Genomic DNA, 14,627 nt, shown 5'->3' with positions numbered 1-14,627 from the left:
TTGTAGAAATTCATTCAGAGTGATGCTACTCCTTCCTCCTTTAGCGATAATTTATCTGCTTTGATAACTCTTTCCTGTTTTATTGCTTACTAGAACTTATTATCTGTTATAAAGAGATAATTCTTGTTCCATATCTCTTGATTCAATTCAGAGGACTTATGATCCTCTCTTTCCTAGCTATTATAGATCAAGATACCTTCCAAGAAGAGACCCAGCTCGAAGAACAACAACCCTCCACCACCACCTCCTCCTCAAATTTAGCCTATGATGTTCTAGGCAGCTGTTACTGCCGTAGTAGCAACCACCATGTCGCAAATGATCCCTGGTGGTTCAGGAGGTGTCATTTCCCTAACCCGATGGTTCGAGAAAATCGAATCTATCTTTGAAATTTGTGCCTGTTCGGAATCTGATAAAGTGAAGTTCGCCACTTGTACCTTCACCGACAAAGCCTTGACTTGGTGGAACGGCCGAGTCAAATCCTTAACTTTAGCTATAGCCAATGCTATGGGTTGGGAGGCCATGAAAGAACATCTGCTGGCGGAGTACTGCCCTCGGGGCGAAATACAAAAGCTGGAGCATGAACTCTGGAACCTAAAGATGAAGGGTTCCGATATCGCCGCTTACACTTCTAGATTCGATGACCTGGCGCTACTCTATCCGGGATTGATTACCCCAGAGAGTAAAAAAGATTGAGAGATTCATCTGGGGCTGAACCAACCGACCAAAGGAAATGTCTTAGCTGCGAGGCCGGATACATATGATAGCGCCAAAAGTTTAGCCCAAACTCTGATTGATCATAGTGATGACCATGAGGAAGCAACCACCACTCCTGAACCGACCAAGAGCAGTGGTGAGAAAAGAAAGTTTTGGAAGAAAAAGAAGAGTCAGCCTTCTCATGGATCCTCAAAGAAACAACAAACTATAGCAGTCCACGTTGCTACTACCCCTACTGTTGTTGCTTCTGCCATGGGATCCACAGCTCAAACACCTACTAGTATGTATGCTGGTAACCTTCCCCAATGTGAAAAGTGTAAATACCACCATAACCCCGGTCCCTGCCGTGAACTTTCATGCACCAATTGTGGTAAAAAGGGGCATACGATTCGATTCTACAAAGCACCAGCCCAATCAGCCAATCAATCCTCCAGAGCAGGTGTTGGTTAGGCCTGCTACAATTGAGGAGAAGTCGGTCATTTCAAGAGAAACTGACCCAAGAAGGCGATAGCTGATAACACCAGGAGAGTCCTAGCCATGGGACGAGAGGAGGCAGTCGCCGATCCTACCATTGTCTCGGGTACGTTCCTTCTCGACAACTCATATGCTAGTGTCTTTTTGATTCTGGTGCTGAACGTAGTTTTGTTAGCCATTCATTCAAACACCTTCTTAAACATAATCCCCAAACATTAACCGAAACGTTTACCGTTGAGATGGCTAATGGTGAAAAAGAAAACGCTAGTGATATCTTCCTAGGTTGTACCCTTACCTTGAACGACCATTCTTTTCCCATTGATCTTATGCCAGTCTCCATAAAAAGCTTTGATGTTATCGTTGGCATGGATTGGTTGAGTCCCAATCATGCTGATATCCTTTGTTACGAAAAATCCATCTGTCTCAACCTTCCCTCTAGTCAAACTTGATGGCTTTTGGCCATATGAACATTCCTACGAGCACATACAAAACCTAATGCTTTGATCTAGGTTTCTCTAATTAAACATGCATTGAGTCTTAGACTTCTAATGACTAACTAGGTACAAGAACAATACAAAACCAGAGTTAGAAGCTTACCTTGAAACACTTGTTTGATCTTCTTGTTCTTGGAGCTTTAGAGTCACAATTGTCACTCCTCTAATGGCTTACAAACACCAACTAGCAAAGAGGATGATTTAGGAGAGAGGAGAGAGGAGGAAATCAGCCACGGTTTCCTTGCTTAAACCCTAATTGGATAACATAAACCCTAAGCAATCCTAATCCTTACCTTAGATAAGCCTTGGACAAATTTGAGGCTATCCCAAGCCCTAGAATTTGTCCAACCTCCCATCCCTTAAGGCTTTACAGCCCAAAGTGTAACTATCAAACAATTGACAGTTTATACCCTCTTATTTAATCAATCTCTTTAAGTCACCAAATTAATACTAATTTACTTATGACTTATATTAATCAAATAACAATATTATTATTCCTTATATTATTCTCATAATATATTAATAATATATGTTCTCTCATAATAAATCATCCTGTCAAGTTGCTATGGTGAAGGCAACCCAAAAGGACCATGCACAATCGGGTCATATACTTGCCTAATCTAGTTGCAACCTTAGACACTATTCCAACAATCTCCCACTTGGATAAGTCTTGTAACTATATGCACAAGTACAATCCGATTTGCAATTGTAGCTCTCAAAGACGCTGTCAAACTCTGATCTAATCAATCTTGTCCTTTAGATAAGGGATCGTACAGTCCTCTATTAGATATCATGCTGACAATTCTATGGAATAATTCATCTAGCATTCAGGTTTCTCGATCTCCGATTTATTTGACATAGAACTTAATCGAACACATCAATTCAGTAGTGACCGGGCCCGACACATAAGTCAAATCAAAACATCGAGCGGCCGAGATATCGCTTTTTCCTTATTAGGATAAAAGTTACAGATAAACTTCGACTTATATGCATTTACTTATTCATTAATCAACTATACACAACAATGCGTTTTATAACATCGAGTTACCAATGCGTTTTCGCATTATCAATGTACAATGAATTAACAAATAACAAACCATATATCTAGGTTTTAAGACTATATGATATTATCATCTTGCGATCACCCTTTTTATCACATTCCATAAGGTGATTCTAGCAAGCGCGGGTTTGTTCCAATGCTCAAAACTAGTTCATAAGCACTCATGAACGTTGCAGCAATCTTTTGCTATGTCTAAAACCATTCAGACAATCTACACACCGATTCATGACAATCTTCATTCATATCTACTTCCCACATATGAACGATTGTGGACAATATGCATAATTCGATTATTCCTAATAAACTCAATTATTCTGGAAGTTAAAACATGCAAAGTGAAACAGTAGTTAAACAATGAACATAAGACAGTAACATTACTTATAAATAAAACTCCTTTATTTAATCTTCAAATGTTAATTACATTTACCTATTACATGTTTCTAATACTATCTAATCTATGCTAATATCATCCTTCAGCCCAACACTCCTAGCATGCTGCAAGTGCTTAACCCTACTCAGTCCCTTTGTAAGCGGATCTGCTGGGTTATCTTCTGATGATATCCTCTTCACTACGAGTTGTCCTTCTTCTACACGATGTCTAATAAAGTGATATTTTCTGTCGATATGTCGTGATCTACCATGATCTCTTGGTTCCTTGGTCAAGGCAACCGCTCCTTCATTATCACAGAAAATCTCCATGGGCTCCTTTATGGCAGGTACAACTCCAAGATCACCAATGAAGTTCTTCAACCATATTGCCTCCTTCGATGCTTCGCTCGCTGCAATGTACTCTGATTCGCACGTTGAATCAACTACGGTTTCCTGCTTGGATATTTTCCAAGTCACTGCTCCTCCATTCAGGGTAAAGACCCACCCCGACTGCGAACGGTAGTTGTCCCTGTCGGTCTGAAAACTGGCGTCACTATACCCTCGCACCTTCAAGTCATCACTCCCTCTGAGGACAAAGAACCATTCCTTCATCCTCTGAAGGTACTTAAGGATATTCTTCACCGCAATGCAATGGGCTCTGCCAGGATTCCCTTGATATCTACTAACCATGCTCAAAGCAAAGGCTACATCATGGAGAGTAGAAGTCATAGCGTACATGATTGAGCCAACTGCAGAAGCGTATGGAACTTGGCTCATTTCAGCTATCTCAACTTTGGTACTTGGACTTTGAGTCTTACTCAACTTGGCATTACTTTGTATCGGTAATTCTCCCTTCTTCGAGTTTTCCATACTAAAATGTTTTAGTGCCTTCTCTAAGTAAGTGTTCGGACTAAGTCCTATTATTATCTTACTTCTCTCTCTCTTACTATCCTTATTCCCAAAATATAGGAAGCCTCTCTGACGTCCTTCATAGCGAAGCACTTCCCGAGCCAGGACTTAACCTCCTGCAGAGTCGGGACGTCGTTTCCTATGAGTAATATGTCATCGACATATAGAACGAGGAAGCTTACTATACTCCCACTGGCTTTGACATATACACACGATTCATCTTCGCTTCGTACAAATCCAAACTCTTTGACTTACTCATCGAAGCAAAGATTCCATCTGCGAGACGCTTGCTTTAGTCCATAAATGGACTTCTCAAGCTTACACACTCTATTCGGATGCTTCAGATCCACAAACCCCTTTGGCTGAGCCATGTAAACATCCTCAGCCAACTTCCCGTTAAGGAAAGCGGTCTTAACATCCATTTGCCAAATTTGATAATCATGAAATGCGGCAATAGCTAGCATCACTCTAATAGACTTTATCTTCGCAACTGGTGACAAGGTCTCATCGTTGTCAACTCCGGGAGTTTGAGTAAAGCCCTTCACAACCAATCGCGCCTTATACGTGTGTACTTTTCCATCCACGTCGGTCTTCTTCTTGAAGATCCATTTGCACCCAACGGTCTTACATCAGGGCACATTATCAACCAAATTCCAAACTTGGTTATCATACATGGATTGGATCTCGCTATCCATTGCCTCTTTCCATTTTGCAGACTCCGGGCTTGCCATGGCTTCCTTATAGCTATTAGGTTCATCAAGGTTTTATTAGTGTACTATCACTAATATACGTGTCCCCTTCAGTAGTAATATGAAAACCATACAAGTGGGGTTGAACTCTAACTCTTTTGGAACGTCTAAGAGGTAATGATACGTCAATCGGTTCAACCGGAGTCTCCTCCTCGGGTTGAGTGCCAGCGGTAGAGGTTCCTTCATCTATCGACTCTTGAATCTCTTCAAGCTCGATTTGCCTCCCACTGTCTCCTTGGCCTATGAGTTCTCGCTCTCGGAAAACTCCTCTCCTCGCAACAAAGACAACATTGTCCTTCGATCTATAGAAGAGATGTCCAAAGGATTTCTGCAGGTAGCCGATGAAAATACATCGCTCACTACGAGGTTCAAGCTTGTCGTGAGTATCTCATCTTACGAAAGCCTCGCAACCCCAAACCTTGATGTGTGCCAACAAGGGAGCTTTCCCCGTCCACATCTCGTGAGGTGTTTTGGCAACCTTCTTAGTAGGGACTCGGTTAAGGATATGGGCGGCAGTCTCTAAGGCATACCCCCAAAAAGAGATAGATAGTGAAGCACGACTCATCATAGAGCGAACCATGTCCAACAAGGTTCGATTACGCCTTTCTGCCAAACCATTCAACTGCGGTGTCATAGGTGGCATTAATTGTGAAACTATTCCACACTCCTTTAGATAATCGTGGAATTCAAGACTTAGGTACTCTCCTCCTCGATCGGATCGAAGCATCTTGATTTTCCTGCCCAATTGATTCTCCACTTCATTCTTGAACTCTTTGAACTTTTCAAAAGTTTCTGAATTTTGCTTGATTAAGTAGATATACGCATATCTACTATAGTCATCGGTAAAAGTCACGTAGAAGCGGTTTCCATCCTTCGTGGTAGATCTAAATGGTCTACACACATCGGTATGTATGAGGTCCAATAGACCCTCACCCCTTTCGCACGAACCATTGAAGGTGACTTAGTCATCTTTCCAAGTAAACAAGGCTCGCATGTGTCATCTTCCCTAAGGTCGAATGACTCCAACACTCCATCCTTTTGGAGTTGGGCTATGCGTTTCTTGTTGACATGTCCAATACGACAATGCCACAAGGATGCTTTATCCATACTAGTGGAAGAATCAATATTCAAAACATCATTTCCTAAGTTATCAACAATCATAATAGTTTCATATATTCCATTACATGGTATAGCTTCAAAGTAAAAGACACCATTTAGATAAGCCAAAATAGAACCATTCTCATTATTAAAAGAAAATCTAAATCCTTGTCTATATAAACCATGAAATGAATTGATGTTTCTAGCCATTTCTGGCGACTAGCAACAATTGTTCAAATCTAAACATAAATTATTCCTAAGCACTAAAGAATACACTCCAATCTTGGTCACAGGCAACGATCTTCTGTTCCCCATGATTAGATTGATCCTTCCTTGCTCCACATCCCTACTTCTTCTTAGTCCCCGCACATTAGAACAAATGTGATAACCACAACCGGTATCAAGAACCCAAGAAATAGCATGATTAGAATCATTAGATTTAATTGTGTATATACCTACGAAAGATGGCTTGATCTTTCCTTCTTTGATTGCTTGCAGTTATTCTGGGCAGCTTCTCTTCCAATGTCCTATCTTGTGGCAGTGGTGGCACTCTGCCTCCTTTGGGTTAGGACAGGGCTTAGTGGGATCAACTTTGGTCCCACTAGAAGAGGCACCATCTCGGGCTTTAACCTTGCGATAGTTCTTAGATGAAGCCTTCCTCTTCTTTCCCTTTCCTTGTCTAATTGCAAAAACAGGAGCGGTGGGCGGATTAGGAGTTGGTGCAATAGAGTTGTCCTTGAAGTTGCTCTCAGCGTCCCTCAAGAGACCTTGGAGTTTGCTTAGGGTGACCTCCTCTTTGTTCATGTGATAGGTCATCCTAAATTGGTTGTAACTTGGAGGCAAAGAGTGAAGCACCATGTCGATCACTAAGTCTTCCCCAAAGTCAACATTCAACTTGTGAAGATGGTTGACATACCTTTGCATCTTTTGCAGGTGCACGGTAAGAGACTCTCCATAACCCATCTTAGCAGAAATCATGTTAGTGAAAATCTCATAACGCTCTTGTCTCGCATTTTGGTGGTATCTCTCTAACAAGTCTTGGTGCATCTCGTATGGGTACATGTCCTCATAGGACTTTTGGAATTCGGAGTTCATAGTGGCGATCATGATGCAATGCACCTTTGTTGCATCACGCTCGTGAGTTTCAAAAGCGGTCATCTTAGCCGGAGTAGCGATTTCAGGGTTGATTTTCTCGAGGTTCTCATAGAGGACATACTCGTTATCCTCATAGCGAGCAATGGTGCGAATGTATCTTATCCATTCGCTAAAGTTCGTTCCATCGAAGGTGACCTTTTGACAAAGGCTCATCAAAGTGAATGAACTAGCAGCAGCGTTGTTAGCGTTCGACATCTACAAATAGAAAGGACAAAGATAGATCAGAATATGAATCCCTAATTATCACCCAATAAGAAAAATTAGGGCTAGGATCCAACAACAATATTTACACATTAGAAAAGGGATGCCGTAATCTAATATGCAAACAATTTGAAGGTAAGTGAATGACGATTCACTAATTATCCATCACAAAACCTAAACTATTAGTCCTAAGTGTATTGTGAATTCCTAGGTTCGGATAAGATTCATTGAAACTATTCAATGGCATGTTTAAATCTCGATATGCCCCTCTTGTTTGTGACTGGGATACCGAGGATCACAAAGCGGGTGTGAATTACCATGCAAATTCACATGGTGCCTTCATTGTAACGATCACCTATTCGATGTGCCGGTAAACCACACACGCTCCATCGAACTATGATAAACAATGAATCACCCTTTGCCACCTTCGCTTAGAACCAATTAGTGTGCCGGTAAACCACACACGCTCCACTAACTTCTTAGCAAGGGTGCAAAGTGTAAGTTCATGGGATTGCATCAATTCACTTTTCCTAAAGTAACTAAGATTGGGAAATTTTAAAAAAAAACGTGTAGTTACTTTGTATTACTTATTATACTTTTAATGAGAGGATGAGGTTGCCCTATCCTACCCATTCGGCTAACGACCCTCCACCAATCAAGCAAGCGGTGGGTGTGAGTGTACACCCATTAAGCGCCATTTTATAGGCCGCAACCTTATACCCACCTTATAGATCGGCTTCATGAATGAGGCCTACTAACGGTAAGACTAGCATTTACTTATATATATATATATATATATATATATATATATATATATATATATATATATTATTCTAGTAATATCATATTAGTATAGGGTTGTGTTTCAAAACTTTTAAAACGTAGGGTTTGAAATTTAAGTTGTCTAAATTAAAACGTTTAATCACAAATATAAATTTCAAAACGTGAGGGCAAGTTTTAAACATTTAAAACATGGAGGATCAAATAACAAATAAGTCCAATTAACAATTAATATCCTAATTATCTATATTTTATTTATCCAAGATTTCTTTTAAGATAATTACCAAAATAATCAAAATAATTAATTAATTATCATATAATGAAATTAAATATTTTATTAGATGATTAATATCTTTAATTAGATCAAGATTATAGTCATTTATATCAAAAACTCGGATTAGGGTTGATCTAGTATGATTAAGGTAAGTTTCCATAAGATAAACATGAAACAATCCCGGTTTTGGCTAATCCTGACGTCCGGACTCGCCGAGTACACAAAGGGACTTGCCGAGTCAGGCCTACTCGCCGAGTCCACTTTGGAACTCGCCGAGTCCATGACTCAGAACCCAAAAAATCGAATTTTGCAGGTTTGTTTCAGTTAATCAAGCAACAATTTAAAGAAAACCAAGCTAGGCTCTGATACCACTGATGGGTTTTGGCCATAAGAACTTTCCTATGTGCGCATACAAAACCCTAATGCTTGGATCTTGGCTTTCTAATTAAACATGCTTTGAATACAAGACTTCTAATGCCTAATTAGGTTAAATAACAACATTAAAATAGATCTAGAACCATACCTTTGAATTCCTTGTTGATCTTGTTGTCATGGAGCTTCTAGAGTCACAAATGTCACTCCTCTAATGGCTTACAAACACCAATAGCAAGGAAGATGATTTAGGAGAGAGGAGAGGGGAGGAAATCGGCCAGAGTTCTCTTACTTTAGATGAGATACCGATTTCCCTTACCCATGGGGTCTATTTATACTTGTAGACTCCTTAAGGGTTACAGTCTAAACCCTAATTGGATAATCTTCTCTTAAGGCTATCCAAATCCATTCCTAGATAACATCATGGACGATTTTGAGCTATCCTTTAGCTCCTAGGATTCATCCTATCCATATCTGTATGGATTTACAGTCTCAAGTTTAACTATCAAACAATTGACAGTTTATACCCTCTTATTTAATTAATCTCTTTAAGTCACCAAATTAATTCCAATTAATTCTATAACTTATATTAATTAAATAACTATATATATATATATATATATATATATATATATATATATATATATATATTATTCTTTATAATATTTACTCTCTTTTAACAAATCATCCCATCAAGTTTCTATGGTGAAGGCAAGCCAAAAGGACCATGCACAACCAGGTCAAATACTTGCCTAATATAGTTGCAACCTTAGACACTATTCCAACAAGTTCAAGCTGTAGAGTGAAGACACTGACGATGACTATCCATTCCCATTTATCCAAGCAAATCTGAGATGCCCATTTGGAAGCCCTCAAACCAGAGAACGTGTCAAGTGAAGCTTTGAGGGGAATGGATAAGAAACTTAAGATCAGAAGTGATGGAGTCTGCTGTTTCATGGACCGAATTTGGACTCCAAAATTCGGAGGATTCAGGGAAGTTGTCATGGAGGAAGCACACAAGACCAGATACTCTGTTCACCCGGGTTCGGATAAGATGTACCTGGATCTCAAGAAACAATACTGGTGGCCAAACATGAAATCCGAGATCGCTACATTCGTGGGCAAGTGCCTGACTTGTGCCAAGGTGAAAGTCGAGTACCAGAAACCCTCGAGTTTGCTCCAGCAGCCCGAGATACCCGAGTGGAAATGGGAGATGATTACCATGGATTTCATCACCAAGTTACCAAAATGTCGGAGTGGGTACGATACCATTTGGGTAATTGTCGATCTTTTGACAAAATCCGCTCACTTCATCCTGATTAAAGAATCATTCAAGATGGAAAGACTCACGCGAATCCACATGCAAGAAGTAGTCTGACTGCACGGTGTACCTGTGTCCATTATCTCCGACCGAGATAGCAGGTTTACCTCAAGGTTTTGTCAGTGCCTTCAGAAAGCTCTTGGAACTAAGTTGGATATGAGTACAACTTATCATCCTCAGACCGATCGACAGAGTGAGAGAACTATCCAAACGCAGGAAGATATGCTGAGAGCATGTGTCAGTGATTTTGGAAAGTCGTGCGACACACATTTGCCTTTGATCGAGTTCTCGTATAACAACAGTTACCACACCAGTATCAAGGCTACCCCGTTTGAAGCCCTCTACGGTCGTAAGTGCATATCCCCTCTGTGCTGGGCCGAGGTAGGGATATGCAGCTAATCAAGAGTCAAGTCCTCGACAGTGCTCTTACTGGTACTGAAATCATCCATGAAACCACAGAGAAAATCATCCAGATCCGAGAACGGCTAAAAGCTTCACGAGACCGACAGAAAAGTTACACCGATGTATGACGGAAAGCTCTGGAGTTCCAGGTTGGAGACCGTGTCTTGTTGAAAGTCTCACCCTGTAAAGGCATAATACGCTTTAGAAAGCGGGGGAAACTTAACCCGCGGTAAATTGGACCTTTTGAGATCTTCGCCAGAATCGGTCCTATAGCCTATAAACTCCAATTACCTCAAGAGCTTAGTAACATCCACCCCGTCTTTCATGTCTCGAACCTTAAAAAGTGTTTATCCGATGAAACCCTCGTGATCCCTCTGGACGAGATCGAGATCAAAGAAAACCTAAACTTCGTGGAGTAACCAATCGAAATAATGGATCGAGAGATCAAACGTACGAAGAAAAGCTGCATCCCGATAGTGAAGGTTCGCTGGAACGCCAAGCGGGGACCAGAATTCACTTGGGAGCGCGAAGACTCGATGAAACAGAAGTATCCGCATCTCTTTTCAAATCCATGATTTGTATCTTAATCTTGAATTTCAGGACGAAATTCCCTCTAATGGGGGAATAATGTGACAACCCGAAATTCTTTCCATCATTGTAACCCGTTCCGTCAATAAATTCGTCATTTTCGAATTGTTTTCGTTTCGTTATTAAATTAAGTCATTAAATTTGAGTCATTTATTATGAATTAATGGGTGTTCAAACACGTTATTATCACAAGAAAATATTCCAAATTAACAATTAGAAAAAATTTAGTTTCGACCACATCGGGTTACAACAACTTTATCGGGTGCGACCAAAAGCATCGTATAACATCAGTGTCGGGTAGAATTCCACCGTGTCCCAAACATAAACCATATATAAAGCTCAATTGACTTCCTTTGAAGCTTTTTCACCCTCTCTCACTACTCTCTCTCTCTCTTTCTCTCTAACTCAAATCTTGGTCCAAAATCATCAATTTCAAGCTTCAAAACATCAAGGTAACCATCCTAACTTGTAGTATAACCTTATCAGCTTCCAAGTCCGTGTTCAAACTATGAAAATGGACCATAAACATGTGTTTATGGCCCTGGAACACTCATGGGTTGTGAATACATATAAAATGGGTTTTGGAGCCCAAAAACCCTCCCAAATCACTTATAGAGCTTGGATTTGACTTAAGGACTCATTGGAATGGACTTGGAACACCTTGAACTCAACATTTGGGGAGTAAACATGAGTTTACTGCCCAAGAACATGCTTGGGCCGTAAACTCCATATCATGGTCAGTAAACTCAATTTAAAGTGTTAAGATGCCACTTAAACACATCATAAGCCTTGGATTAAAGTCTAGAAGCAACCACAATTGATTTAGGGGCCTTAAACATGATGAAAACCACCCCCATAGGAGCTTACGACCATAAACCCTCCAAGGATATGTTCTTAGGCCGTAAACTCCTATATCTTAGTCAAATGATGCCCTAAACCCATTCCATGGCTTGTAAAATAAGTTTGAATCACATGTGATTTATCTAAGACCACCAAAACATAAAAAGAAAGGGTACTTAGGAGCTTAAGGCCATAAACTCCTAGTTTACAGCCGTAAACTCCTTTTGATGGTTCATTTGGTGATTTAATTCCTTCCTATGCCTTAGATTAAATCCTAGCAATATTCACCAAGTGATATTTGACCCTTGAGCACCTTAAAACCCATCATCCATGAGTTCACGGTCGTGAACTCATGTGGACATGATCTTAGGGCTGAAAACTCCCTAAGGAGTTTACTCTTGAAGAGCAAACTCATTATCTAAGCCCTATTCGCCCAGAAATGCCACTCGGGTCACTCCAAACACTTGATTTGAAGTGTTTTCGTGTCTTGGAGTGTATAATCATTAAAGTCTAATTAGATACATTTGTGTATCATTCCATATTACATAGGAACCTCGCACGTTATCAAGCCCAGAACCGACACATAACATCCAAACCAACACGTTTTCTCGTCTGGTGAGTTCATACCCCTACCCTTTTCAGTGTTTTTCAATGTTTTCAGAGGGGAATACAAGCGAAAGTACAAGAATATCTTGTACTTAAACTATTTAATACATTTAAAATGTTTGATATTCACATGCTTTTAACATTGGAAGCAATATTAACCAAATGTTAAACCTGTACAGTCAGTCTTCAAACTATTTGTGAAACTCTTTATTAACTGTTATGTTTTATATTTCACAAATGATTTGTTCCATATCATTATTTTTAAAAGCAACATATTGGTACGTTTGATTTGTCCTCGGTAACACTCCATAGAGATACACGAATGGAGGATTCACTGTTTGTAACAGGACCTTTCTGTATTATTACTAGTAAATTTGTTATTCCTATAAATTGGAGACACATCCTCGGAAACACTCCACAGAGATACGCGAGTGGAGGACCGCCCCTGTAACCAGAATCTCCGGTAGGGAGAGCGTGACTTGAGTGAATAAATCTATATGCGGCTGACTACCCCGCACCTGGCTGCTAGCTACAGCCGAACCGAAAGGTTCAAGGGTGATGAAAGTCATAAAATGATTTGGACTACTTATTGCCATATCTAGTCTATCGTATGGTTATGGAACTCGTAATTTGGATAACAGAGATTTACTTGTTAGTAATAATGGGTTAGTAACTAGTTTACTTTATAATTATTAGTTTTATATACAAGATAAAACGAATACACTTCACAAGGATAACCAAGTGTTCAAAATACATCTTTTACATTACATTTTGGATCGGTAATCAACTTTTAGGAAAGTATGGGATTTTCCTGGGATAACAGTTGTTCATAACCAGATTTATGTAAGAAAATAGATAACCAAACTTTACATATAAGAAAATATGGGATTTTCTTGGATTCGTAACTTTTTCAGAAACCGAAAGGAAACTTGTTCATTTTTCAGAAAACAAAATCTCTTATGAACTCACCATCTTTATGCTTATTTTCAAACTGCTTGTATTCTCAGATCCACTTTAGACAGGTACCCAACAATCCTTTTGGCGAAGACGGAGTTCGTAGAAGACACGTCTATACTTTTGTTCATATATACATATGTATAACACTTGTAACACTTTACTTTTAAACAAATGTAAATTTTTAATATGTAATGTAATGGTTGTTTACTTTGCTTACTATGTACATTGGTTGTGATACTTAACATGAAGTCACCTCCACCCCGGAACGTTTCCGCCCTGGGTTTCGGGGTGTGACAAACTCATTAAGCTTTGGGCTTACAATTTCAGTTTTTGTTTCATGTACATCATATGATTGCAGAAAGGCAAAGGCGTGATCGTACAAATCCTCACATTTATGTCTATGTTTATGAGATACTCTGATATTTACTATTTTGAAAACAAAGTTTTGTATTAATTAATCGTTTTGAAATATTTTTAAAAGTTTAAATTTGGCATGATTTTATGGGTGTTACATAAGCTTTCTTTCAAAAAGAACTTTTAAACATTTCAAACTTATGAATGGTCTTCAAACCAACATTCATGTGAAGATCTTCAAGCTTAGATGCTAAATGATCATAGTTTGTTGTTAAAAGCTTCCAAATATGTTCATGAGCGATTTATTCCCAAATAAATACCTAAATCTTCTTTTATGTTCAAATGTGATTTTTCTCAGAATCCAAACGACAAAATAAGATGATCTGTAAATTTTCAGAAAATAATTTATTTTTCTTGAATAATTATAATTATTGCAAGAAAATAGAGCAATAATTCATATAAAATACTTTTTGAGGTCCATAAATCTAGACTAAATTCGAAGATGACCCTTAAAGTTAATAAGCATCTCTCATTAAGTTTCATCAATTTTTGTTACTGTTTTCTATTCTTTTTAATTTTATTTATGATTAACACAAATAAATGATAAAACCAAGTTCCGAGATATCAAAAAAGCATTTAATAATTTCGCTTCTTCTAGGTCATGTTTTATACTCATAAAAATATTTTGGGGATTTTTCATAATCTATTTATATTTTTCCATGATTTTTGTTTTTATAATGGACTAAAATCGGGATAAATGGTTTTTACTGATCCAAAATTCATAACTATTTACCAGAAAATCTTATATTACTTTAGGATACTATATAAAAGTTGTAAAAATTTCTCTTCTATAAGATATTTTTCTTCAATTTTCCTAAGATTAAACATTCATAAATCCAAAAATTAGACT

Source organism: Lactuca saligna, chromosome 2 (assembly GCF_052625555.1).
Source record: "Lactuca saligna cultivar CGN05327 chromosome 2, ASM5262555v1, whole genome shotgun sequence".
NCBI lineage: Eukaryota > Viridiplantae > Streptophyta > Magnoliopsida > Asterales > Asteraceae > Lactuca > Lactuca saligna.
The sequence above is the reverse complement of the archived record's forward strand: the minus strand, read 5'-3'. Positions refer to the sequence as shown.